The following is a 26,486-nucleotide window of genomic DNA, read 5'->3' as shown; positions in this document are numbered from 1 at the left end:
GCACTCTAAATAAATCTGACTTGAATTGTAGATTAACTCGCATACACGAGCACGCAATTATGGCGCTCGGGCCTTTCCGAATCCTAATTATCTCACCCGTGATAAGAGATGAGTGTTTTTAACTTGTTAGTGGAAAGAGCGCTCGAGTGTTAAGAGCAGAATTAAAAATGTGATGCCGAGCAGATGTATGGATGGATGGATGGTGAGTGGGTATAATTTTGTAACAAATTTTCATTTTTATATACGTGTATATGTATGTATGTATATATGTATGTATATATGTATGTATATATGTATGTATATATGTATGTATATATGTATGTATATATGTATGTATATGTGTGTATATATGTGTGTATATATGTGTGTATATATGTATGTATATATGTATGTATTATATGTATGTATATATGTATGTATATATGTATATATATGTGTGTGTATGTGTATATATGTATATATATATATATATATATATATATATATATATATATATATATATATATATGTATATGTGTGTGTGTATATGTATATATATATATATATATATATATATATATATATATATATATATATGTGTGTATATATACATATATATATACGTATATACATATATACATATATGTATATATATTTATATATGTGTATGTGTATATGTATGTGTAAATGTATGTGTATGTGTATATGTATATACATGTGTGTATGTGTATGTGTATATATACATATATACATATGTATCCACATATACATATACATATACATATACATATACATATACATATACATATACATATACATATACATATACATATACATATGCACACACACACGTATACTTATACATGCGTGTATATGTGTGTATATAGATACACACATACATAACAACAACACCACTCAACACAAAATACTCCAATGTTTATAAAAAAAAAAGTAATTGTTTCCCTGGCTTTCTTCATAGCTAAAAAGCACAAGCAGGAGCTCAATATTAAAACCATCTGCACATCAGCTAATTGCGGGTAGACCGGTCGAGTGCTTTTCAATGTTGAGTAGCAGCCATTTGAATTGCTATTTCATCGTGGCTCAAATACACACTTTACACACTTGGCCTCAGCGCTCACTCACGCCAGGCCTTCTGGCAGCCAAAGGAAGATAAACAGACAAAAAGTCACCCAAACGTCATTGTGTGCGGGGTTGCTTTCTCACTGGCGCGCGCCTTTTCTCCGGGGGTTTGCGCTCAGTAGTGGACTCACCCACGAGCACCGAGCTGTCAATCATCACCCACGCACACCCTGCAGAAAGACACAAAAAATGCAAGCAAAACCCTCATGGGACAAAAGTTGCCAGCGTGTTTGCGTGTGATGAAGTGACAGTCACTTAAAATCTCCATTCAATATTCACACCCGTTGATGGAAAAAAAAATAAGGAAGCGCGTGCCGTCTGCGGGAAAGAGCTTAGATTGTGTGATGGAAATTAGTTAATAAATTAGCTGACTATGGTATGTTGGATACCCTTGTCATGCCTTGTTAAAATGTCAATTTGTCAATAGAAATTGACATTTTATTTGTAGGATAAGGGATTGTATAGAATTGCATAGATGTAAACTTTACTCCATCCAGAGTAGGCTTTCATTGGTCACATTAAATACACTTTTTTCTTTCAAATAAACCCTAAATAACAATATTTACAGTGTGCAGTCCAACACAGATGGCAATTTGGTCCTCAATATTACTCACTTGTTGCTTTAGTCTGGTCTATTTTCCATTTTACGATATAATAGAGAGAATGCACACCTCTGTCCTTAAAATAATGCTATAATTCTTTTTTTTTTTATCTTTTGGAAAATTGCTATGCCAGCCCCAGTCTGTTTTATATCTAGCGCCACCGGCTTTTATAGGCTGTCCATTCTAATCATCCCGAGGCAATATATTTACTGGAAAATTCTCCTCCCGGGCCTCCAGAATTTCGCTGACAAAGCAATGTGATAGGTTTATTAATAGGTATACTTTAATAAAAAACAGAGAGACATCGTTGACATATTCCAGCGTTTAAACTTACAAGTGAGAATCGTCCTGGCTCGTCCTCGCCACCGTCACATTCTGAAGAAACGGCATCCTGTGTTCATTTAGTCGCCCATAATCAAAACACTTAAAGTAATCTGATTCAAACAATTGCATAAGCTAACCAAATAACACCATTAAGGTCAAAAAACAACTGCCACAAAGATTGCATATCAGGTCGGAAACCAAAAACACCTGCATAAGAATTTGCAAAAGTAAGCATAATAACTTCATATAAGGTAAACCGGGGGACAGTATTTTTAAACAATATGCGAGTATTTTCGGAAGTTGATTCGATTATCGCCATCTGCCGGAATCCAAGTCAAAGCAATTTAAGAGTCCTTCACAGATCTTCGTTGCGAACTCCGATCAACAGTCATCGGCCTGGAACATGGTGATCTGTCCTGTCAATAGTCCTGAAAACAATTAAATGTCCTCAAAGCCAGCTGTGGGGGGAGTGTCCTTGTTATATCGAGCTTTCGTCTGCTTCGTAAGAATGATTTAATAATATGCACATATTCCATATGTGCCCTAATATGCACATATATAATAACATCCCAGAATAACCCCAACACAATGCTTGCCAAACCCTCAAAAGGACTTGAGACGGAAGGTAGCGTAGTTTCTGAATTACGTCTCCGACTTGATATTTTTAACAAGACTATCAATCGAAAGTGGCAAATTACACATTTCTCACGTACGCAAACCTTGTTGATGTTAATGTTTTGTTGACCTCCGCCATGGTTTTCACTTACACATTTTTTTAAGTCACGTCGTGATAGAAAGCAAATGTGTCATCATGCGTAGCTTTACTTTTATATCTATTTTAGGCTGCTTATTTTTTGTACCCTTCATTTTTCCTCCCCTCATCGCTCTCTTCTTTGCCCATCATGTGAAATCAGGGCGTGAACAGCAAACAAGTCAGCGTTTGATTTGCTTAATGAGCTGCGCGGCTATAGCCCACATCCACACGAATACAAATCAAATGCTAATTACGTTGCAGCAGGGTGAGTAAAAGTCAGCTTCTTTTCGGCGATGCACGCATTGGCAGGAAGTAAAATATCCTAATGTGGTTTCGGTTGTTAAAAAAAAAACACGTGTGGGAGGTTCGTATAAATCTTCAGATAAACGGGAGAACGAATTAGAATCTATTGTTTTGTCATGGTGATTTTAATTGTGTCACTTTGTGCAGAAATAGTAGCTTGCTGTGCAATCAAGCTCATATTGTTTCTACAAGCACCGCTCACCCAAATATATATATATATATATATATATATATATATATATATATATATATATATATATATATATATATATATATATATATATATATATATATATATATATATATATATATATATATATATATATATATATATATATATATATATATATATATATATATATATATATATATATATATATATATATATATATATATATATATATATATATATATATATATATATATATATATATATATATATATATATATATATATATATATATATATATATATATATATATATATATATATATATATATATATATATATATATATATATATATATATATATATATATATATATATATATATATATATATATATATATATATATATATATATATATATATATATATATATATATATATATATATATATATATATATATATATATATATATATATATATATATATATATATATATATATATATATATATATATATATATATATATATATATATATATATATATATATATATATATATATATATATATATATATATATATATATATATATATATATATATATATATATATATATATATATATATATATATATATATATATATATATATATATATATATATATATATATATATATATATATATATATATATATATATATATATATATATATATATATATATATATATATATATATATATATATATATATATATATATATATAAAAGAACAAGCCAAAGGCCACGTCGCAGCCATTATGAAAAGAACAGAGCGGACGATCCTGCCTTCATTTCATTGCATTATTCATCGTCTGACAGCAAGACAAATATTAACATATCAAATATTAACACAAATTCCCACGAGACATTTTTCCACCAGGACACAAGTAAAAGAGGGGCAATTTAACGCTACATTTGACACCCGAGCTTTGGGAACGAGGGGAGAGCGCCCAAGGTTGGAGCAAAAGTTTTCTCAAAAGGCGTCATTTCCAGTCATACTTGAAAACGGAAAGCCTAGAGAAAGCTAAATAATCCTAAAGATATTTCAAGAGCCTGACCCTTTAGAAATCCTTGTAAATTCTTAACCTGTCACCGTTAATGGTCGTAAACCAGTTCCTCCATACTGGAAACGCAGTGGCGGCCCGTCAGGGCCTTCAAGGCCTTCTCTGCTGGCCTAGGAACTATCTGAACCATATATTATATTTTGTCCATCAATACTTATTCAATAATTCCAAATTGTCTGTTAGCTTCCTTCATTGCTTTTCCCCCTGGTTGCACTGCTTTCAGATGTGTGTTTTCATATTGAAGCATTTAACCAATCACATTTCAGCCATTATTTGTTGCCAGGGTCAGAAATCTGCCTCAAGGCCTTCACAATCAGTTCTGCAGGCCCTGCTGCATTAAACAAGCGTCGATAAGAGTGCTGCTTTAACCAATCAGATTTCGAGTTGGCAACACCACTGATATCTGAAAAGCTCCAGTGTTTGTATTTAATCACTAAATGCTGCTAGGAAGTGGATTTTACCCCATTTTAGTGCAATTTTTGCCGTTTCGTCATTGACATCCATCGCTGTCTTTTCCCGGGGAAATCACCCCCCGGCCCAGTTAAAATGTCTGAAAAGCTCCAGTATTTTTATTTAATCATTAAATGCTGCTAGGAAGTGGATTTTCCCCGTTGAAGACGCTACGAGAAAATGCACGGACCGCCACTGTGGAAACGCCATAATATGGAGGTGATATGATTGACTACAAGCCATGCAGTGGATTCCACTTGAAATTTGACATGATCCTCTCTCTCCTGTCACTACGCCCTCACAAAGTCAGCATTGTTTATGAGCGCCGTCATTCCGCAGTGTGGCAGCGTAATCCGTCCAAAATAATAACGCTCGTCAAATCGGGGCCAAGCGTTTTAGCCATAGTTTTTGTTTCAATCCACTTCGCCCCCCTTTTGGGTTCAGTCCTACGGAAGGGGTTTTATGCGGCTCCCTGTTGTCATGACAACCCCATTTGGAGAACTTTACAAGCTGTATGGAAAAACCTCACCCGCTCTTGAGTTTGATTTATTTAATAAGCACATATTATTGAACATATTTATATTGTTAATGAAAATATACGTGTAAATATGTAAGATTGTAGCCGATTTGAGTTGATTTGAGTAGGTTCCTTGGTCTCTCTTATTTGTCACTTTTTTTTTTAGCTTTACAAGGTAACATTCCAAATAGATCTCTAATGTGAGGGAAGGTAAAAAAAATTGGGGCTGGCGTCAAAAATCTATGGTACGTTGAGGATGAAAAACAAACAAACAAAACCTAAGCCAGAGAGAAACTGCAAATTTTCCTTCAGTACAAATGAAGCGGATGTCAGGGCCGTCACGATTCTGGACTGCTTCCATTCAACGAAGATTAATTTAGTCAATATGCTCGTAAACATACTCTAAAGAGGGCATTCTCAAGCAACAGATGCAATAAATAAGAAAGAAAGAAATCTGGCCGTTAATGAGCAGCGGGTAGCATATGCTTTTCATACCATTCTAATTTATACTCATGAATTGAATGAATGCGCTCTTTTCTGGCCTGGAGTATTGTTTTAATAAGCGGAGAAAAGTGCAAGACCTCCATCCATCAGTGCATGAGTTCAGTCTTAGCTACAGATTGGAGACTTATGAGCTGGCGTCCCAGTTCTTTTGCTCCGTGTTTTCAAGCATCCAGTGGCGGTCCGTGCATTTTCTCGTAGCGCCTTCAACGAGTCAATCCAACCCTATCAGAACCGGGCCCACAATTGAAATATTGTTTAGGAATATAGCCATATTTTACTCATCAAAAATCCTTTAACTGTACACAATATCCATCCTCCTTTCTTTCTTCCTTCTTTTCTATCGCCATCGAAGCTAACGCTGAAAGTCGAGCCTGTCCTGTCATATTTCTGGCATAGTCCATCTTGAAAATGACTTTAAATCAACATAACAATATATTTGCTTGTGCAGCTTGCTCCAGCTACAGTTTGGTAGCTCTGGCTAATCACTAGCCAATCATAGTTGGTGAAAGCGATGACGTATCCCTATGCCTGCGAGAAGGCATTGTGGTGTTGCCCACTCGAAATCTGATTGGTTAAAGCAACAGTCTTATCGACGCTTGTTTAATGCAGCAGAGCCCGCAGAACTGATTGTGAAGGCCTTGAGGCAGATTTCTGACCCTGGCAACAAATAATGGCTGAAATGTGTTTGGTTAAATGCTATGAAAACACACATCTGGAAGCAGTGCAACCAGGGGGAAAGCAATGAAAGGAAGCTAACAGACGATTTGGAATTATTTAATAAGTATTGATGGACAAAATATAATATATGCTTCCGATATTTCTTAGGCCAGCAGAGAAGGCCCTGACGGCCCGCCACTGCAAGCATCACCCCGGGACTGTTGCGTCACCGTTCGAAAAACAGTGCTTTTGAGAGAGGGACCGAGGCGGCAGAAAGGTGAACGGGCGGCCACGGCCGGAGCAGAGCCGAGGCGAGGCGAGGCGCGGATTTCGCTTCCTTTCTGGCGTCAGACGAGCTGGAACAAGGGATGCTAGGCGGAGATAAGAGAAGGTTGATTAAAGAGGCGAGGCAAAAGAAAAGCGGCCCACGTTTAGAATTCTCCTGGCACTCGGAAGGCTTATTTTCATGCCCTAGTTTGTCAAAGGGAGAGCTTGCCAGGAGGGCTCCAGTGGAGAAGAAGCGTACACGTTGTCTAGCGCCAACAGAAAACACATCACCACTCTTAACGTGTCCCAACCCGGCAATTAAAGGAGGCTTCACTCAGAAAACTACCAAAACGTATATACGTGTATAGCGTAGGCCAGTCTTTCCCAACCTTTTTGGAGCTGTGGTACACTTTTTGCATTGAAAGAAAAAGAATTTGGTAGACACCTGTGTTGACAAAAATGCACATGTGTCAAAGTGGCGGTCCGGGGGCCAAATCTGGCCCGCCGCATCATTTTGTGTGGCCCGGGAAAGTATATTATGAGTGCTGACTTTCTGTTTTAGGATCAAATTAAAATGAAGAGTATAGATGTATGTTAAATTTCCTGATTTTACCCCTTTTAAATCAATAATTGTATTTTTTAATCATTTTTTTCTATGTTTTTAGTTCAAAATGATTTTGTAAAATCTAAAAATATATTTTTAAAAAAAGCTAAAATAAACATTGTTTTAGATCTATAAAAAATTGAACATTCAGGGCTTTTAATCCAGTTCTTTTAATCCATTCATAAAAAAAATCTAAATATTATATCTAAAATGGTCCAGCCCACGTGAAATCAAGTTGACGTTAAAGCTGTACGTGAACCAACCCGAGTCTGACACCCCTGCAATAATGCATGAATGTTTGTGTTTGAATAGATCTATTAGTTTTGTTAAAAATCATATTGGGGGGGGGGGAGGTCATTTGCATAATAACTTCCGACACTCCCTATCCATTAATCCCATTGGAAGTCAGCGATTGCTTATTTACTTCAAAAGGCACAGTATGTAGTAACCACGAGTACTCGAGGCTACTTTGAAGACTAGTTTGATGCCATTTGGACTGTGTGAGAAGAGCATCGGGAACGTAGCGTACGTCCCGTCTTTTGAGGTCGCAGAAGGCCGTCGTGTCCTTCTGCCGTCCGTGATAATGAGTGGCGTCACAATACGTGCTTTGACTGAGTGACGTCCGCACATGGGCCAAAATGTGCCAGGTGAATAGCCCCCCTTTCTGGATTCACCCCGCAAACACCGTCGAGTCGTCAGAAGTCGGCCGGGGCAACATTTGAAGCGAGGCAGTTCGAACATGTCATCCGTCACTTTAAGGGCCTTAACGCGCTTTTGCTCTTTGTCTTTTGTCACTCCCTCTGTTTTCGACTCGTTAGCGAATCCTTTCACACATTTTCTCTCATCCCGTTCTTTCTTCTGCTCTGCTGCTGTTGCTATGGGAACGCGAGGCGAGAAACTTAACTTAAGGAGGAGTCTCACACTTTCCATAAAACGTCTGCGTCAAGGCGACTTGAGAAAAAAATGAATGAGCGAGCGAGTGAGCGAATTGACAACGCAAGAAAACATCAGTGACGTCATCTGTTGTTGGAACTTTAATTGGATGGTTTGAATATTGGATTTTAATTGGAATTAGAACTTGACTAACGTCCCCAAGTATGTGCATGTGTGTGCGTGTATATATAAATATATATATATATATATATATATATGTGTATATGTGTATATATGTATATGTATGTATATATGTATATAGATAGATATACATATATATATATATATATATATATATATACATGTGTATATATGTATATAGATAGATATACATATATATATATACATATATACAAATATATATAGATATATATATATATATTTATACACATATATATATACATATATACATATATATACATATCTATCTATGTTTATATGTATATATATGTATACATGTGTATATATGTGTATATATGTATATATATGTATATATGTATATATATGTATATATGTATATATATGTATATATGTATATATGTATATATATATGTATATGTATATATATATATGTATGTATATATATGTATATATATGTATATATATATATATCTATATATGTATCTATATATGTATGTATGTGTGTGTGTGCATAGGGGAGTAGCGCCCACCGTGGTGTCGTCATTCTAGGAAAAAAAGATGAGACGGAAATTCCATTACCAACGGCCGGGTGCCTTGTTCAATTTGAAATAGCAAAGGTTTGCTGTGATTGCAGTTCGAAGGGAAATCATTTTACGCGCGTGGTTCTATCTGTTGTTTTGCCCTTTCTTGAAAGGGAAAAACACTTTGTGGTCTCGGCAAATAACAAAACATTGTCAAACCGCTGTCTGATGGAGAAGAATCTTTCTAAGGAACTTTTCATGAAGCTCATCTCTTGGCCTACAATGCAGATTTCAGTTACCACAAGTGCCGCGGGGTAAAATCAGAAATAAAAAACCCGGCCGCCCACTTCTTTCCACCCTTTTATCAGTCGCCAGCTGGGTGACATTTAGTGGCTGCTCCTCAACAGAATGCGAACTGAGCCCCGCAGTCACTTTGACGTCGGAGTGCAGCGAAATGGCGGTGGGTGCGCCAGGACTGGTGAAAAATGACTCCATGGTATGGAGGGAAATCTTGGAAAGTTCCTCCGTCTGACAGAGCTGACTTAGAAGTGCCGTATCGTCGTCTGAAGTACTCTCGGGAAAATATGTCGGTCAATTCCAGTGTGAGTTTTAAGTGTATGATTGCTTCACAGTTTCGCCGCCATCCTCGCAATAAGGCCAACACGGTGTACTAATTGCGTTGGCGGGCGTCTTTCATCGCTCTCACATGAATGACTCCATATGTGTGCGTGTCAGATAACAGGAAGATAAAAGGCATCGCTCCATCGCTATTATGCTACTATTTCTGTTTAGCAGAGAACGCCAGAGTTTCAGAGGAGAACTTCCAAATCCAGTTACCACTACTTATGAAAGTAATTGATTCTAAAAGTGGTTTCCTAACTCGGATTTTTCGCCAAAACAGATATTTTGCATGGAATTGGCCTAATTTATTACACATTCTTTAATACTACCCCCGAAAGCCCTTCAGAAATAATTAAACTAGACAATTTTTGTATGAAATACGTAAGCAAATAGTACAGTGGTACCTCGAGATATGATCTTAATCCGTTCCGGGACTGAGATCGTATGTCGAGCTTTTCGTAACTGGAGTGAACGTTTCCCATTGAAATGAACTAAAAACAAATTAATTTGTTCCAACCCTCTGAAAAAACACCAAAAACAGGATATTGGATTGGAAAAAAATGTTTTATTTCTTCTAATTCGCCATCTATTAACAAAGTAACACATAACTAATGGTTTAATAGTAATAAAATGTGTTTAATAGAAGTAAAATTAGACGCATTTCGCAGAGGGTAGAGACAGCAACATACACGGAGGCAGGGGGGGGTTCCGGGGGACTTTATCCACGGCAACGCATTCGTAAACGAACAAACAAATTTAAATTAACTTGGATTAATATATACAGACACAGTAAAAAGAGAAATACAAAGACATTTTCCAATGGGGTGAAATAACCAGTGGCAGCTGAGTAAACATACACACGCGTAAACACACTCAATGACTTAATATGGTGTTACGCACAAGACAAAATTGTTCCCATTATGGCTTTTACCTGAATATTTCATTTTGTAGGGACATTTATAAGCGGAGGTACCATTGTCATTTGAAAAGTTGTGTAAACATACTGGAACGAGTTTGACATCAGAAATTAGATCCTTTTTAGAAGAGCTGAAATCATTTCCAAGTGTTCAAGTATGTGGCAAGCCATCAGAAATGCTTTGGTCTCAGTGGGAAGGAGCGAACGTCTCAGTTCCGCTCATCACCTTTTGCGGCATGTTACCTTTTGAAAAGAGATAAACGTGAGCCTCGGGCCATATCAGGCCGCGTGTCATTCACTCGTTGATGCGTCACGAATGACGAGCTTCTTCCCTTTTTCCACCGAACTGGCGTGTGGATGATTTGCCCCCTCGGGTTCTCTCGCCAGTGTGGACATGGCAGGATGAGTCTTTAAATACATTGGACCCCTAGGGGAACATTTTCTATGGGGATGAGGCGTATCGGCCGCCCCTCCTTTTCCCATCCACGCTGCTCATTTGATTATCACATGAGTCACGCCTCTGCACTGTCTAACTTATAACCATGCCTTTTCTTGATACTGTCACAATGAAATTTCCCGAATACGGGATGAATAAAGTTATCCAATCCAATTAGACATTTTGATTTCGGAATTCTTGGTCCGCTGCGGCATATTCACTTCGTTTACACATTGTTTTGATGCCTAAAGCGGATAGAATAATCCGTATCGTTTACAAATCCGTGCTAACATTAGTTTTTCTCGAGATTAGAAGCCGGCCAGCTAATTTTTACTGGATCATTCCAGAATTCCAGGACAGGTAGGCATAGGGAATTCTTCAAATTTAGCCTTCATGACTAAAGTCTGTTTTTTTCTCCAAAGTACAGACATACGAGAAATTTGAGATACGTACAAGGACAATTCCGAGCAAATTTTTGCCCTTTAAAAAACGAACTGGAGATGCACTCGTTTGTGAGGAACGGGGAAGCAGCTAGTTCCGACTCGAAAGCCGCGGCGGAATGCTATTTTCTGATGCGGCGAGGTTAGACACAGCCCTTCCAGGCGCGTATTGCCAAGTTGAGCTCGGCGTTGTCGAGAATCGGCGAGCGGGGCGGAAACGGGAGGATGGCGTGTTGCAGAGAAGCGGCGAAAAAGGGGAGGGCGCCACTCCCGACACAAAAGCCAGCCGTAATGGAGATAATAGGGGCGGGATGGACGAGTGCGGCCAGTAAATTAATGGGCCCTCCTTGACACAAAGTCCATTTGTTAGTTTTGAAACGTTGTGACAGTTAATTACTGGGGCTTATTCTGCAGTGGTCCACTCCACTTAGGCGGCCTCAGGAAAGAAAAAAATAACATTTGCTGGTGTGTCGGGAGACAGACGAGACGGCTGCGGTTTAAGTGCGGAGGCGGCGTGGGGATCATTGGAGCGGAGGTCGAACGCGCGCCTTTTTCTGCCTTCAGGCGTATTAGCGCTAACCTGTCTCTCTGCAATATTTGGAAGTTCTAATTATCTTTGGCGGCTGCTGCTGGATTTACCCTATACAGAAGCCAATAGGAATCTCGGGACACGGCTGTGCGCCACGAGTCGTATAATCAAACCCCCAGTCCGCATTTTTCTTAGGCCTAATTTCATGCTCTCACAATCAACCCCCTATTATTATTGTTATTATTAGGAATATTTTTCCACTCAGGCCGGGCTGTTTTCCTCAGATTTTCACTTCTTTCACATCATTTAGCCAGCAGCCAAGTAGTTTCTCCCTGCTTTTACGCAGTATGTGATGATTAAAAGGGGACTTTTACCTACACTTGTCTTGCTATGAAGTATTAAAATATCCCAGGAAATGATGATTGCTTCCAAACATAAAAATGCAGGCATTCAATCAAACACAAATCAGATATAAAACGAAAATATGTCGAGTACTTGAAAGTATGCTTGGACTGTTGGGGTTATTCTGGGATATTATTATATATGTGTGCATTAATCATTATATGTATATGTGGAATATTAATCATTATATGTATATGGGAAATATTAATCATTATAAGCAGACGACAGCTCAGTATAACGGTTACCAAGGACACTTCCCCCTGCAGCTGGCCCCGAGGACATTTAATTGTTTTGAGGACTATTATTAACCTGACAGATCACCCAGTCCCGGGCCGAGGACTGTTGATCTGAGTTCGCATTGAAGATCTGTGAAGGACTCTTAAATTGCTTTGACTTGGATTCCGGCAGATGGCGATAATCGAATCAACTTCCGAAAATACTCGCATATTGTTTTTAAAATAGTGTCGCTCGTTTCACCTTTTATGGAAATTGTTATGCTTGCTTGTGCAAATTCTTACGCAGTTGTTTTTGGTTTCCGACCTGGTATGCAATTGTTGTTGCAGTTGTTTTTTGACCTTAATTGTGTTATTCGGGTAGTTTATGCAATTGTTTGAATAAGATAACCTTAAGTGTTTTGATTATGTGCGACTAAATGGACAGAAGAGGATGCCTTTCTTTTGAATGCTCCGTGGCGAGGACGAGCCAGGATCGATTCTCACTTGCAAGTTGGCGCTGGATTATGTCTTATGTTAAAGTATATCTAATAATTTAAGAGAAGAGTCAAATTTTAAAAACCACTGAACACTTTCTGCATTAAGCCTGCACATTAGTTTGAATATTGGTCAAGTTAATGCTAAATGTATATTATTTTTGTTTGTTTATAGCATATATTGTTGAGCCTATGCATCCTCATTTGTCCTGCAGGGCATCGTTAGTTTGGTTTATGTTTGCCATGTTGTTGTTTGTGCAGCGATTGGCCCGGAGAGTCAAAAACACGATTCGTCAATGAGTTTTTTTGCGAGAGCAGGGAGAAACTCGGAGTTTGGCTTTGTGTGTAAATTAACTGGCGGAATTAAGGAGAGAATTTCACTTAATATTCATCGGGCCCCTTCAGATCTCAAACGGGGCCGCCGAGCTGAAGGAAAACAAAATTCCAACACAAGCCGCACGGAAATGGTTTCAGGAAAAATCAAATAATAAATGGAATGTTGCCTCCGGACTGTACTGGCAATATTCTTAGCATTGGCCTATAAAGAGCCTCGCTTGAATACATCCGTATTCAAAAGTGGCACATAATCTTTTTCATAATAATGCAAGAGGGGCTCGCTAAGGAAAATCACTGCTCTTTGGAGTGGAGCAAATGTGCAAAATTTCAATTATCAGCTCTAATTAAAATTGAAATGTGCTCCACGTTGACCATAAGTGAGTCCAGTTTAGCGGTTTATCTGACACGTTGCGGAATTTAGAACTGTTTGCTAACAGATGTGTTAATATCTTGTCACACATTGGCCAACATTGACGGCCAACGATGGCTTCAAAATTTTCTGGTCCGAAAGCTTATCGCCTTCAATGTCCCTAAAAAACAAGTATTTTGAAATTGTCAAAAAAAAAAGACGGGATAATATAGATGCATTAATGCACATGTGTCAAAGTGGCGGCCCGGGGGCCAAATCTGGCCCGCCGTATCATTTTGTGTGGCCCGGGAAAGTTAATCATGAGTGCCGACTTTCTGTTTTAGGATCAAATTAAAATGAAGAGTATGATGTATATTAAATTTCCTGATTTTCCCCCTTTTAAATCAATAATAGTAATTTTTTAATCCATTTTTTTCTGTTTTTAGTTCAAAAATCTTTTTTTTTAATCTAAAAATATATAAAAAGCTAAAATAAACATTGTTTTAGATCTATGAAAAACTGAATATTCAAGGCCTTTAATCCAGTTTCACAATTTCTTGTTGTAGAATAATCCACAGGTGTCAAAGTGGCGGCCCGCGGGCCAAATCTGGCCCGTTGTATCATTTTGTGCGGCCCGAGAAAGTAAATCATGAGTGCCGACTTGCTATTTTAGAATCCAAATTAAAATGAAGAGTATAGATGTATATTAAATTTCCTGATTTCCCCCCTTTTAAATCAATAATTGTAATTTTTTAATCCATTTTTTTCTGTGTTTTTAGTTCGAAAATCATTTTGTAAAATCTAAAAATATATTTAAAAAAGCTCAAATAAACATTGTTTTAGATCTATAAAAAATTGAATATTCCGGGATTTTAATCCAGTTCTTTTAATCCATTTATTTTAAAAAAATCTAAATATTATATCTAAAATGGTCCGGCCCACATGAAATCGAGTTGACGTTAACGCGGCCCGCGAACCAACCCAAGTCTGACACTCTTGCATTAATGCATGAGGCAGCTAATTTCTTTGGTGCTATAAAGCACACGCGCGTTTGAAAACACTTTTCAAATTTGTTCAAGTAATTTATGAGCAACAGTATTGGCAATCAATGACTATGTTTCCTCGCGCACACTTTGAATCCATCGCCTGCAGGATTTAAAACCTCGCATGACCACACTCCTACGTGCACTTAAATTGCATCCGTCAAATCCTTATTTGACACGATCGGACTTAAATGTTTCCTGAAGTCTAAGAAGAGGTAAGATGAGGTGTGGCGGGCACCGTCCACGTTTTTCCGGCATATTTTTGCAAAAAAAGTGACACGAGATTTGATCCCATCTGTCACGAGTGTTGAGCCTTTTGGGAAGCGTGGGTCCGGATACGTGCTCACCCAGAAAAGTGGCGTAATCGCATTATCGGCCGCTAAATTGCTAATTAAATAATTCTCGCCGTTTGTTCATTAGGGATGTGTTGGTTGAGGCCATGCTATGAAGGATGTGCAGTGAGCAGGGTCGAAGTAATGAGTCAGGCAGCCCAGAGCCCCAGCGGCGGGCGGGAAAAACCATAAAATGTGAGATTGATAGTTATTTAATATGTCCACAGCAACCTCTTGTTAAGGCCCAATATAATTCCTGCCTCAGCCTGCAGGACGGAAGCGCCTCAAGACCAAACTTTTCCAGAAGGGGATCAAATTCGGGAGAGGAACTCGTCAAAGCACTTGAAGTTGAAATTTAATCAATGAGATCCCATCAAATTTGTCCACTTCAGGTTTGATTTGGCAGGGCTTTCCCCCCGCCGAGGAAGTAACACAAGGAAAAGTGTTGGGGTTATTCTGGGATATTATTATATATGTGCATATTGTGCATTGAAATATGCGCCTATTATTATATCATTCTTACGAAGCAGACGAAAGCTCGATATAACAAGGACACAATTTCTTGTTATAGTATAATCCACAGGTGTCAAACTGGCGGTCCGGGGGCCAAATCTGGCCTGCCGGATTTTGTGCGGCCCAAGAAAGTAAATCATGAGTGTGGACTTTCTGTTTTAGGATCAAAATAAAATGAAGAGTATAGATGTATATTAAATTTCCTGATTTCCCCCCTTTTAAATCAATAATTTTTTTAAACTATTTTTTCTGTGTTTTTAGTTCAAAATCATTTTGTAAAATCTAAAAATATATATAAAAAAAGCTAAAATAAACATTGTTTTAGATCTATTGAAAAACTGAATATTCAGGGCCTTTAATCCAGTTTCACAATTTCTTGTTATAGAATTATCCACAGGTGTCAAAGTGGTGGCCCGGGGGCCAAATCTGGCCCGCCGGATTTTGTCGCGGCCCGAGAAAGTAAATCATGAGTGTGGACTTTCTGTTTTAGGATCAAATTAAAATGAAGAGTAATATGTATATTAAATTTCCTGATTTTCCCCCTTTTTAATCATTTTTTTCTGTGTTTTTAGTTCAAAAATCATTTTGTAAAATCTAAAAACACATAAAAAAGCTAAAATAAACATTGTTTTAGATTTACTATAAAAAAACTGAATATTCAGGGCTTTTAATCTAGTTCTCTTAATCCATTTATAAAAAAAAATCTAAATATTATATCTAAAATGGTCCGGCCCACATGAAACCGAGTTGACGTTAATGCGGCCCGCGAACCAACCCGAGTTGGACACCCTTGGTATAATCTATAATTTAACATTTAACATACTCAGATTGTAACCTTGTAATAGTTCAATTTGAATCCTATTCTATTCATATGAATTTTTCTCTCTGAATATGACATTGTTTCAATTTCCCACGGCACAGTGGTTGGGAAACACTGACCCATCTCAATTTCCACGTCAATGGCGGCATACTAATGACTTTCCGATGGCACTTGGTCCAGGAAACAAAAAGGGTTCTTGGAGTCAAGACAGTCAGGACTCCCAGCGCAAGCGGTTTTTGCTCTCTAATGCCACATTCATGCACAGAAATGTCACTGGTGAAGTGGTAATGGTGTTTTTCGACCTCTTTGCCTCTGACATTTACAAATATTTGCAAAGGCGAGGTTTTTACACTCCGGGGTGTCGTGGCGAATGCTGTGAGCGGCCGCGCCATTGTTTGTGATTTGAATTGCTAACTTGACCGGGGACCAGATTAGACTCGGGGTTTAATATTCTGGCGCTCGTGATTGCCAGCGTGGAACTGCGCTCCGCTGTTCACCGTTGGTGGGCCGTATTGACTCCGGCTAGGCAGCAAAGCATCCTGGGAGGGAGAGGCGCTACGCCAATGGCGACGTCTTTCCTTTAAAATGATGCAGAGTGGACAAAAGATCGTCAACAATGGAGGGTTGATGGATTACATCAAGGGTGTCAGACTCAGGTTGATTCGCGTTGCCGCTAACGTCAACTCGGTTTCATGTGGGCCGGACCATTTTAGATGTAATATTTAGATTTTTTTTAATAAAAGGATTTAAAGAACTAGATTAAAATCCCTGAATATTCAGTTTTTTATAGATCTAAAACAGTCTATTTTATCTTTTTTTAAATATATCTTTAGATTTTACAAAATGATTTTTGATCTAAAAACACAGAAAAAATGGATTAAAAAATTGGTTCACTGGCCGCGTTAACGTCAACTCGGTTTCATGTGGGCCAGACCATTTTAGATATAGTATTTAGATTTTTTTTATATAAATGGATTAAAAGAACTGGATTAAAAGCCCTGAATATTCAGTTTTTATAGATCTAAAACAATATTTATTTTAGCTTTTTTTAAATATATTTTTAGATTTTACTAAATGATTTTTTAACTAAAACACAGAAAAGATGAATTAAAAAATGACAATTATTGATTTAAAAGGGGGAAAATCAGGAAATGTAATATACATCTATACTCCATTTTAATTTGATCCTAAATTAGAAAGTCGGCACTCATGATTTACTTTCTCGGGCTGCACAAAATGATGCGGCGGGCCAGATTTGGCCCCCGGACCACCACTTTGACACAGACCACCAAGTAAACGAACAATAAAAGTGAATCTGACTGCTTTTAATGTACTATTGATTTTTTGTAACCTTGTGTCTCTCTCTGCCAACAGGTCTATTTCACTGAATTAAACAAATCCTTCTGGCGAAGTTTTGAACACCGGCAATCCAAGGTAGGCATTTTTTATTAAAGCTAGAACTATGGTTTACAACTCGAATTGGGATTTGAATTGAATTTCTAAAGGTCACAAAAAGTCATAGTACCTGAAAGACTCAGTTAATCTAATGATATCACACATGATGAACAATATTTTGAAATCCAGCATTCAAGCCACCCCACTTTTCAGGGGATTTGATGATTAACGCCACAAGCGTAGCACAAAGAGAATCTAAAATCGATCAAGTACTGACGCAAATGCGGGCCGGATTCGTTCTCGTGCCATCGATTTTTGCAACGTAGTATGTTCGATATAATGCGGTAACCACCTCACGGAATCAATCCCAGATCAAAATCCGCTGTAGTTTTGAAACACAGCACCAATTGCTATCCACAAATACTCAAGGCTGATTCCGATAGAAAAACCAAAGGGATTATTAGCCAGGCGGGATTTCCAGTGGACAATTTTTACACGTTACGTTTGAATTATTTTACCAGACGGATATCATTCTTGATATCTTTCTATCTTGTGACTCTCTGCCGATGTTCCGACAGAGAGAAGGAGAGTATTTTATTGATCGTGCAGGGAACGTTGTTGATAGAGAACCCCTCGGGGACGTCTTAACTGTAAGACACCGAAACCTCGGAGGACGGGAGATGTTGTTTGTAGCCTTCACGCGACCTTGTGGAACTCGTTTGAGTTTGCTTTATTTCGTAAGGGACGGCAAATATTAATGAACATATTTATATTTATGTTGTTGCCGCTTCCTCCAATGCTCGGGTCCAATTACTGACCGTCGATCGTCCGATCGGAAAGTCGGGAACTCGTGAGAGATGAGCGCCGTGGAACCAACCAATCACAGCACAGCCGCAGCGCCCATTCGCCAGTTGCAATGAAAGGCTTTACGAGCGCGTTCTTTCCACTCGTAAAAATGATTGATCCGCTTCATCTCCATTAAACTGCTTGTAATGCTTGATTTTAATGGCTAGCTGATTTAAATGTGATTTCTTGCTTGACAATGGAAGGAATATCCTCAGTACTGTCTCAAATTTATGGCTTATACCAGGGGTGTCAAACTTTGTTTCATCTGGAAGCAGTGCAACCAGGGGGAAAAGCAATGAAAGGAAGCTAACAGACATTTTGGAATGATTTAATAAGTGTTGATGGACAAAAAATAATATATGATTCAGATATTTCTTAGGCCAACAGAGAAGGCCTTGAAGACCTTGACGGCCCGCCACTGGTGGGCTCACATTATGATCAAGGTTCTCACCACGTGGTCGTCATTGGCTCTTGTATGTAAGAAGGCTGTCGGCGGAACTCGTTTTTGCTCGGTAAATTTGTATTTAACACCGAATTTGTCGGGTTTGGAACTATCATAGACGTAAACTATACAGGGTGTTCCAAAGTGTTTGACCCCAATTCGTAGGCCAATAATTTTGAAAAATTTTGTTGGAATGGCCTCCAATTTTCACTGCTTTTATAGAAACGTTTAAAGCAACACGCTTGTTTAATGCAGCAGAGCCTGCAGAACTGATTGTGAAGGCTTTGAGGCAGATACTGACCCTAGCAACAAGTAATGGCTGAAATGTAATTGGTTAAATGCTTCAATATGAAAACACACATGAACAAAATATATAATATGATTCAGATATTTCTTAGGCCAGCAGAGAAGGCCCTGACGGTCCGACACTGGAATCTAATAGTAGTTTGATTTTAATCTCATAGCGTTCCTTTGTGACACGCATAACTTAAACTCGTAGGTCAAGGCATCGCTGTGGATAAACTGTACAATTTCGTAAAGCAGCCGGCGAAAACAATGATTCCGCTAATTACGATTCAGTCAGTGTGTCTTCAATGTGCTAATATCACAACATTCACGCTTATCTCGCTGGTGCAACGTGCTGATAAGGTTGGCAGTTCTGGCAGCAACAACGTACTCGGATCTTTTTTTTTTTTTGCCTGACTGCAAGCTGTTGTGCTTGAAAGAGATTTTTTTTGCCACTTTTTTTCCCCCCTGATAGCCGCTGACCTGTTAAAAATGTTTGTAAACAGACCGAATTTTACGGCTCTTCGATGTCTTAATCGCTGGGATTTAAATAGCAAATGTGGCCCCGGGGCACAAAAGTTTACACACCCTTGACATAATTTCATTCCTCGGTTGCGTCAAGTAGAGGATAGACACCTTGAGCGAGATGTTTTATTTCTTGGCGCCGGTTGCGATTGATTTATGACCTGTCGACGGGGTGGCGGTGGAGCATAATTTGAAAAATAATGGCCGCCGTCTGTTGCCCTGTAGATGGTGCGTCATTCTGGCAAAGTTTGTTGCCACCCCCCAGTGTCACTTATGATACCAAAGGATGAAAGCTAGAAGCGCCGTTATATGGAATTGCGCATGGACGTCAAGATGAATGTTTAGGTTATGAATCACTGAGAGAGGATGTCTGGGGAAGATCATTTACGCTGGATGGTGGCGCTGATTAGACTTGGATTGGTCGTTTTTATGCCAATGGGCTCCGCCAGCCGGCGTACAATAAAGTGGCGGTCCCTGGCAACGTCGCCGATTGAAGACACTTTCTGTCGGGGCCCGTTTCGGTGAAAAATGTGTTTTGCTCCCGTGGAGGTTTGTGATGTTGAAGAGTTACCGAAGAAGCCTGATTGCTTGATTTTTTTATTATTTATTTTTTTGCAGGAAATGAGAAGTACTAAAGTGTATTCAAGTCACAGTCAGTACTGCCACGATACATAAATTTGGACTGTATTCTGTCCGACGTTTGGTTTGACGCGTTGGCGTTGACGGAGATGTGATTTTAGTCCAATGCCCCAAAGCACACTCATTTGTTTTTCCAGTGGTAAATCGTTTCTTTTCGGCGCAGTCGCTTTGTCCGATTAACCGTGTTTTAAAATAGCGGCCCGCTCGGGGTGACGTGGGGTCGACTTGAATTCCGACTGGTGACTCTGCGTGTGACGCTTTGCGGCGAACGAGCATGGCTGGTGACTGGCCGGTGACTCAGGTTACCGCCAACAAACGATGACGTGATGAGATTCCAAATGGCCTTATTATTCAAAATGAGCCCCTCCACCTCACCCACGTTATTGTTTCCGTCTTACGGTGCTCAAAGGACCCAGAATGTGACGTTCTGCGGGAAAATACAAGCTCTGGAAAGTGATCATAGACTACGTGGGTCGATGACAGTCACAACCTGCAGTTCTGTGACGGAGGGTAGTGAGACCACAAAATGGTACCTATGTCATTTTTTGGGGAAAAAACGACATGGTTACGTACCAATGTTGTTGTTTTTTTGTTGAAAAAAACGACATAGGAACATAAGTATTTTTTAAAAATAGTAAACGATTACGTTTTTTCCCCAAAACGACATAGTTAGCTATGTCGTTTTTCCCCAAAAAACGACATAGGTACCTAGTACCTATGTCATTTTCTATTTAAAAAACGACATAGTTACCTATGTCATTTTTTTTTCTTCCCAAAAAACGGCATAGGAACATAAGTCTTTTTTAAAATAGAAAACGACATAGGTACCCCTGTCGTTTTTTCCCCAAAAAACGACATAGGTAACTAGTACCTATGTCGTTTTCCTATTTAAAAAACGACATGACAATGTCATTTTTCCCCCCAGAAAAACGACATAGGAACATAAATATTCTTTTAAATAGAAAACGACATATGTACCTATGTCGTTTTTCCCCAAAAACGGCATAGGTACGTATCTATGTCGTTTTTCCCCAAAAACGGCATAGGTACGTATCTATGTCGTTTTTCCCCCAAAAAAACGACATAGGTACCTATGTCGTTTTTTAAATAAAAAATGACATAGTTACCTGTCATTTTTTGGGGGAAAACGACATAGGTACGTACCTATGCCGTCTAATGTTTTTACCTATGTCGTTTTGGGGCAAAAATTATATCGTTTTCTATTTAAAAAAAGACATATGTTCCTTTTTTCTAAAAAAAAATGACATTGGTACGTAGGTACCATTTTGTGGTCTCACTACCCTCCGTCACAGAACTGCAGGTTGTGACTGTTATCGACCCACATAGTCTATGATCACTTTCCAGAGCTTGTATTTTCCCGCAGAACGTCACATTCTGGGTCCTTTGAGCACCGTAAGACGGAAACAATAACGTGGGTGAGGTGGAGGGGCTCATTTTGAATAATAAGGCCATTTGGAATCTCATCACGTCATCGTTTGTTGGCAGTAACCTGAGTCACCGGCCAGTCTATGTCGTTTTTTCCCCCAAAAAAGGCATAGGTACCTATGTCATTTTTTCCGCCGAAAAACGACATGGGTACCTATGTCATTTTTTCCGCCGAAAAACGACATGGGTACCTATGTCATTTTTTCCGCCAAAAAACGGCATGGGTACCTATGTCGTTTTTTCCCCCAAAACGGCATGGGTACCTATGTGGTTTTTTTCCCCAAAAAACGACATACTATGTCTTTTTTTTTTTTGCGAGATTGGCATCGCCGCGGGGAAGGGTGGACGAGCAGACGGAGGGAGCAGTTGGGCCTGTCAAACTATTAACGTCATGCTGTGAGCCCCCCGGGTCTTGATGACACGGGAGACGAGTGGACATATTTAGCATAGCGCTGTCAACACGCGAGGGTACATACGCGCGCTCACGCTGACCTGGCACACCTATTATACATATAAAAGCACTCCTAAGTATTTCACGTGTATCGTCAGGGTCTATGTATGGTCCATTTATTTCAAAATATTGACTACATCATACTGTGTGTTTACTTCTACTATGTATGTGCAGTATATAGTATGGTTGTATGTGGTATATAGTAAGGCTGTTCTTTGTACATTGATTTAACATGAAATTGCAGTCAAATGACTTAACAGATGCTGTCGCCCACATTACACACCAATATTTATGTGATGCACATTTTTACATAATCCCATTTGGAGCTTAGTGCTGGAGTTGGGTGCAACCTTTATTTTTTTTCAAATTTTACTGACAAAGCAACACAGTAGCAGTATGAAATGTGTTGCATTAAAGGTGGCAGCGCCAATTATTATTGATCATGATTAGAAGCTCTGCCATTTCATCGTTGGACCAATTTGTATTCGGGTCCAGATCCCTTTACCCTTTTGCTGGCTTTCTCGCACTAATGGCTGATTATACAATATCTGCACGGTTAATGGCATTTCGACATATTTTGGCTTCACATGCTCTCATTTACATTGGAAATTGCATCCGAGCCGCTCGGGGGTCAAAAATGCTTGGGTTGAAGGAGAGGTCATGTTGAACTTTGGACTTGATCGCCCTGTAAAAACAAAACAGGCTCGTGGATTGGTGCGCAAAACATGGACCAAAAAAAGATGGGATAAGTTCAATGTTGTCGTACACTGACTCAAATCTCTGCAGACTTTTTTTTTTATTCACGTCTGAATCAGGGAGTTAAAGCAGATTTGTGTCCCCACTTTCCTGCCGAGTGGTTTTTGGCGTGAGTTGCACAAACAACACGAGCTGCAGGCCCACAGATATCCACTAATCACATCCTCCAAAACAATTTAGGGGGGTATTATGTTCCTTTTGCCTGGTTTTATCTACGAGCCATTTTAATTAAGTGGGACACTGCTTTCATTTACTCTTTGTAATGTTTTGTTTGTGTTTTCCTCCCCATTATTTTTGCTCTAATCTAAGAATTGCAAAAGCTCCCACGCGAGGCTGTCTGTATTCAAACTTAGTTGGAGCACAATAATTGTCCCAAAGTGTGGTTGAGATGATTTTGCGATAACACTTTAGGAAAACAGTCATCAAAATGGACATAAAAGTACTGTTAATGTGGAAAATCTATAAACCATCGTTCCAATGATTTTTATCCTGTGGAGGTGGTTATTATTTGGTCTTTTTTGTTTTAAAAACAAAAGCCTTATTACACATGGTCATTTTTTAAAGAAAAAAAGCTTTACTATACATGGTCATTTAAAAAAAAGTATTGGTCTTTTTTTAAAGCCTTACTATACATGGTCTTTTTCTAAGAAAAAATGCCTTAGTATACATGGTCATTTAAAAAAAGTCTTACTATACATGGTCTTTTTTTAAAGACTTACTATACATGGTCATTTTTGCAAGAAAAAAGCCTTACCATACATGGTCATTTTTTGGGGGAAAAAGCCTTACTATACATGGTCATTTTGCAGGAAAAAAGCCTTACTATACATGGTCATTTTTGCAAGAAAAAAGCCTTAGTATACACGGTCATTTTGCAAGAAAAAAGCCTTAGTATACATGGTCATTTTTGCAAGAAAAAAGCCTTACTATACATAGTCATTTTTGCAAGAAAAAAGCCTTAGTATACATGGTCATTTTTGCAAGAAAAAAGCCTTACTATACATAGTCATTTTTGCAAGAAAAAGCCTTACTATACATGGTCATTTTTGCAAGAAAAAAGCCTTACTATACATGGTCATTTTTGCAAGAAAAAAGCCTTAGTACACATGGTCATTTTTGCAAGAAAAAAGCCTTAGTATACATGGTCATTTTTTAAAGAAAAAAAGCTTTACTATACATGGTCATTTAAAAAAAGTCTTGGTCTTTTTTTAAAGCCTTACTATATATGGTCTTTTTCTAAGAAAAAAAGCCTTAGTATACATGGTCATTTAAAAAAAGTCTTATTATACATGGTCATTTAAAAAAAGTCTCACTATACATGGTCTTTTTTTAAAGACTTACTATACATGGTCAGATTTGCAAGAAAAAAGCCTTACCATACATGGTCATTTTTGCAGGAAAAAAGCCTTAGTATACATGGTCATTTTTGCAAGAAAAAAAGCCTTACTATACATAGTCATTTTTGCAAGAAAAAAGCCTTACTATACATGCTCATTTTTGCAAGAAAAAAGCCTTAGTATACATGGTCATTTTTGCAAGAAAAAAGCCTTACTATACATAGTCATTTTTGCAAGAAAAAAGCCTTAGTATACATGGTCATTTTTGCAAGAAAAAAAGCCTTAGTATACATGGTCATTTTTGCAAGAAAAAAGCCTTACTATACATAGTCATTTTTGCAAGAAAAAAGCCTTACTATACATGGTCATTTTTGCAAGAAAAAAGCCTTACTATACATGGTCATTTTTGCAAGAAAAAAGCCTTACTATACTATGTCGTTTTTTAAGACAAAAAGCCTTACGATACTATGTCGTTTTTTTTAACGAAAAAAAGCCTTACTATACTATGTCGTTTTTTTTACGAAAAAAAGCCTTACTATACTATGTCATTTTTTAAGACAAAAAGCCTTACTATACTATGTCGTTTTTTAAGACAAAAAGCCTTACTATACTATGTCATTTTTTTAAGATGAAAAGCCTTACTATACTATGTCGTTTTTTTACGAAAAAAAAAGCCTTACTAGACTACGTCGTTTTTTTACGAAAAAAAGCCTTACTATACTATGTCGTTTTTTAAGACAAAAAGCCTTACTATACTATGTCGTTTTTTTACGAAAAAAAGCCTTACTATACTATGTCATTTTTAAGACAAAAAGCCTTACTATACTATGTCGTTTTTTAAGAAAAAAAAGCCTTACTATACTATGTCGTTTTTTACAAAAAAAGCCATAGTATGTCCTTTTTTAAGAAAAAAAGCCATACTATACTATGTCGTTTTTTTTAAGATAAAAAGCCTTACTATACTATGTCGTTTTTTTACGAAAAAAAGCCTTACTATACTATGTCGTTTTTTAAGAAAAAAAAGCCATAGTATTTCCTTTTTTAAGAAAAAAAGCCATACTATACTATGTCGTTTTTTAAGATAAAAAGCCTTACTATACTATGTCGTTTTCTAAGAAAAAAAGCCATACTATACTATGTCGTTTTTTAAGATAAAAGCCATACTATACTATGTTGTTTTTTAAGAAAAAAGCCATACTATACTATGTCGTTTTTTAAAGATAAAAAGCCTTACTATACTATGTCTTTTTTTAAGATGAAAAGCCTTACTATACTATGTCGTTTTTTAAGAAAAAAAGCCATACTATACTATGTCGTTTTTTAAGACAATAAGCCTTACTATACTATGTCGTTTTTTTTTACAAAAAAAAGCTTTACTATACTATGTCGTTTTTTTACGAAAAAAAGCCTTACTATACTATGTCGTTTTTTAAGATAAAAGCCATACTATACTATGTCGTTTTTTAAGAAAAAAGCCATACTATACTATGTCGTTTTTAAAACAAAAAGCCTTACTATACTATGTCGTTTTTTTACGAAAAAAAGCCTTACTATACTATGTCGTTTTTTTACGAAAAAAAGCCTTACTATACTATGTCATTTTTAAGACAAAAAGCCTTACTATACTATGTCGTTTTTTAAGACAAAAAGCCTTACTATACTATGTCGTTTTTTTACCAAAAAAAAGCCTTACTATACTATGTCATTTTTTAAGATGAAAAGCCTTACTATACTATGTCGTTTTTTAAGAAAAAAAAGCCTTACTATACTATGTCGTTTTTTACAAAAAAAGCCATAGTATGTCCTTTTTTAAGAAAAAAAGCCATACTATAGTATGTCGTTTTTTAAGATAAAAAGCCTTACTATACTATGTCGTTTTTTAAGCTAAAAAGCCTTACTATACTATGTCGTTTTCTAAGAAAAAAAGCCATACTATACTATGTCGTTTTTTAAG

General features: G+C 37.6%; 1 long non-coding RNA gene across 7 annotated transcripts in view; it reads left to right on the top strand.

Annotated features, from left to right (window-relative positions):
* Nucleotides 1-26,486, top strand: part of LOC144069193 (uncharacterized) — a 128,594-nt gene that overhangs the window by 84,566 nt on the left and 17,542 nt on the right. For all 7 annotated transcript variants that reach the window (XR_013298408.1, XR_013298409.1, XR_013298406.1 and 4 more), the window contains one exon: nucleotides 17,785-17,844. This is a non-coding gene — a long non-coding RNA (uncharacterized LOC144069193). The remainder of the gene's footprint in view (nucleotides 1-17,784; nucleotides 17,845-26,486) is intronic.

This window comes from Stigmatopora argus, chromosome 23 (assembly GCF_051989625.1).
Source record: "Stigmatopora argus isolate UIUO_Sarg chromosome 23, RoL_Sarg_1.0, whole genome shotgun sequence".
NCBI lineage: Eukaryota > Metazoa > Chordata > Actinopteri > Syngnathiformes > Syngnathidae > Stigmatopora > Stigmatopora argus.
This window is presented reverse-complemented; position numbering and strand designations above follow the sequence as displayed.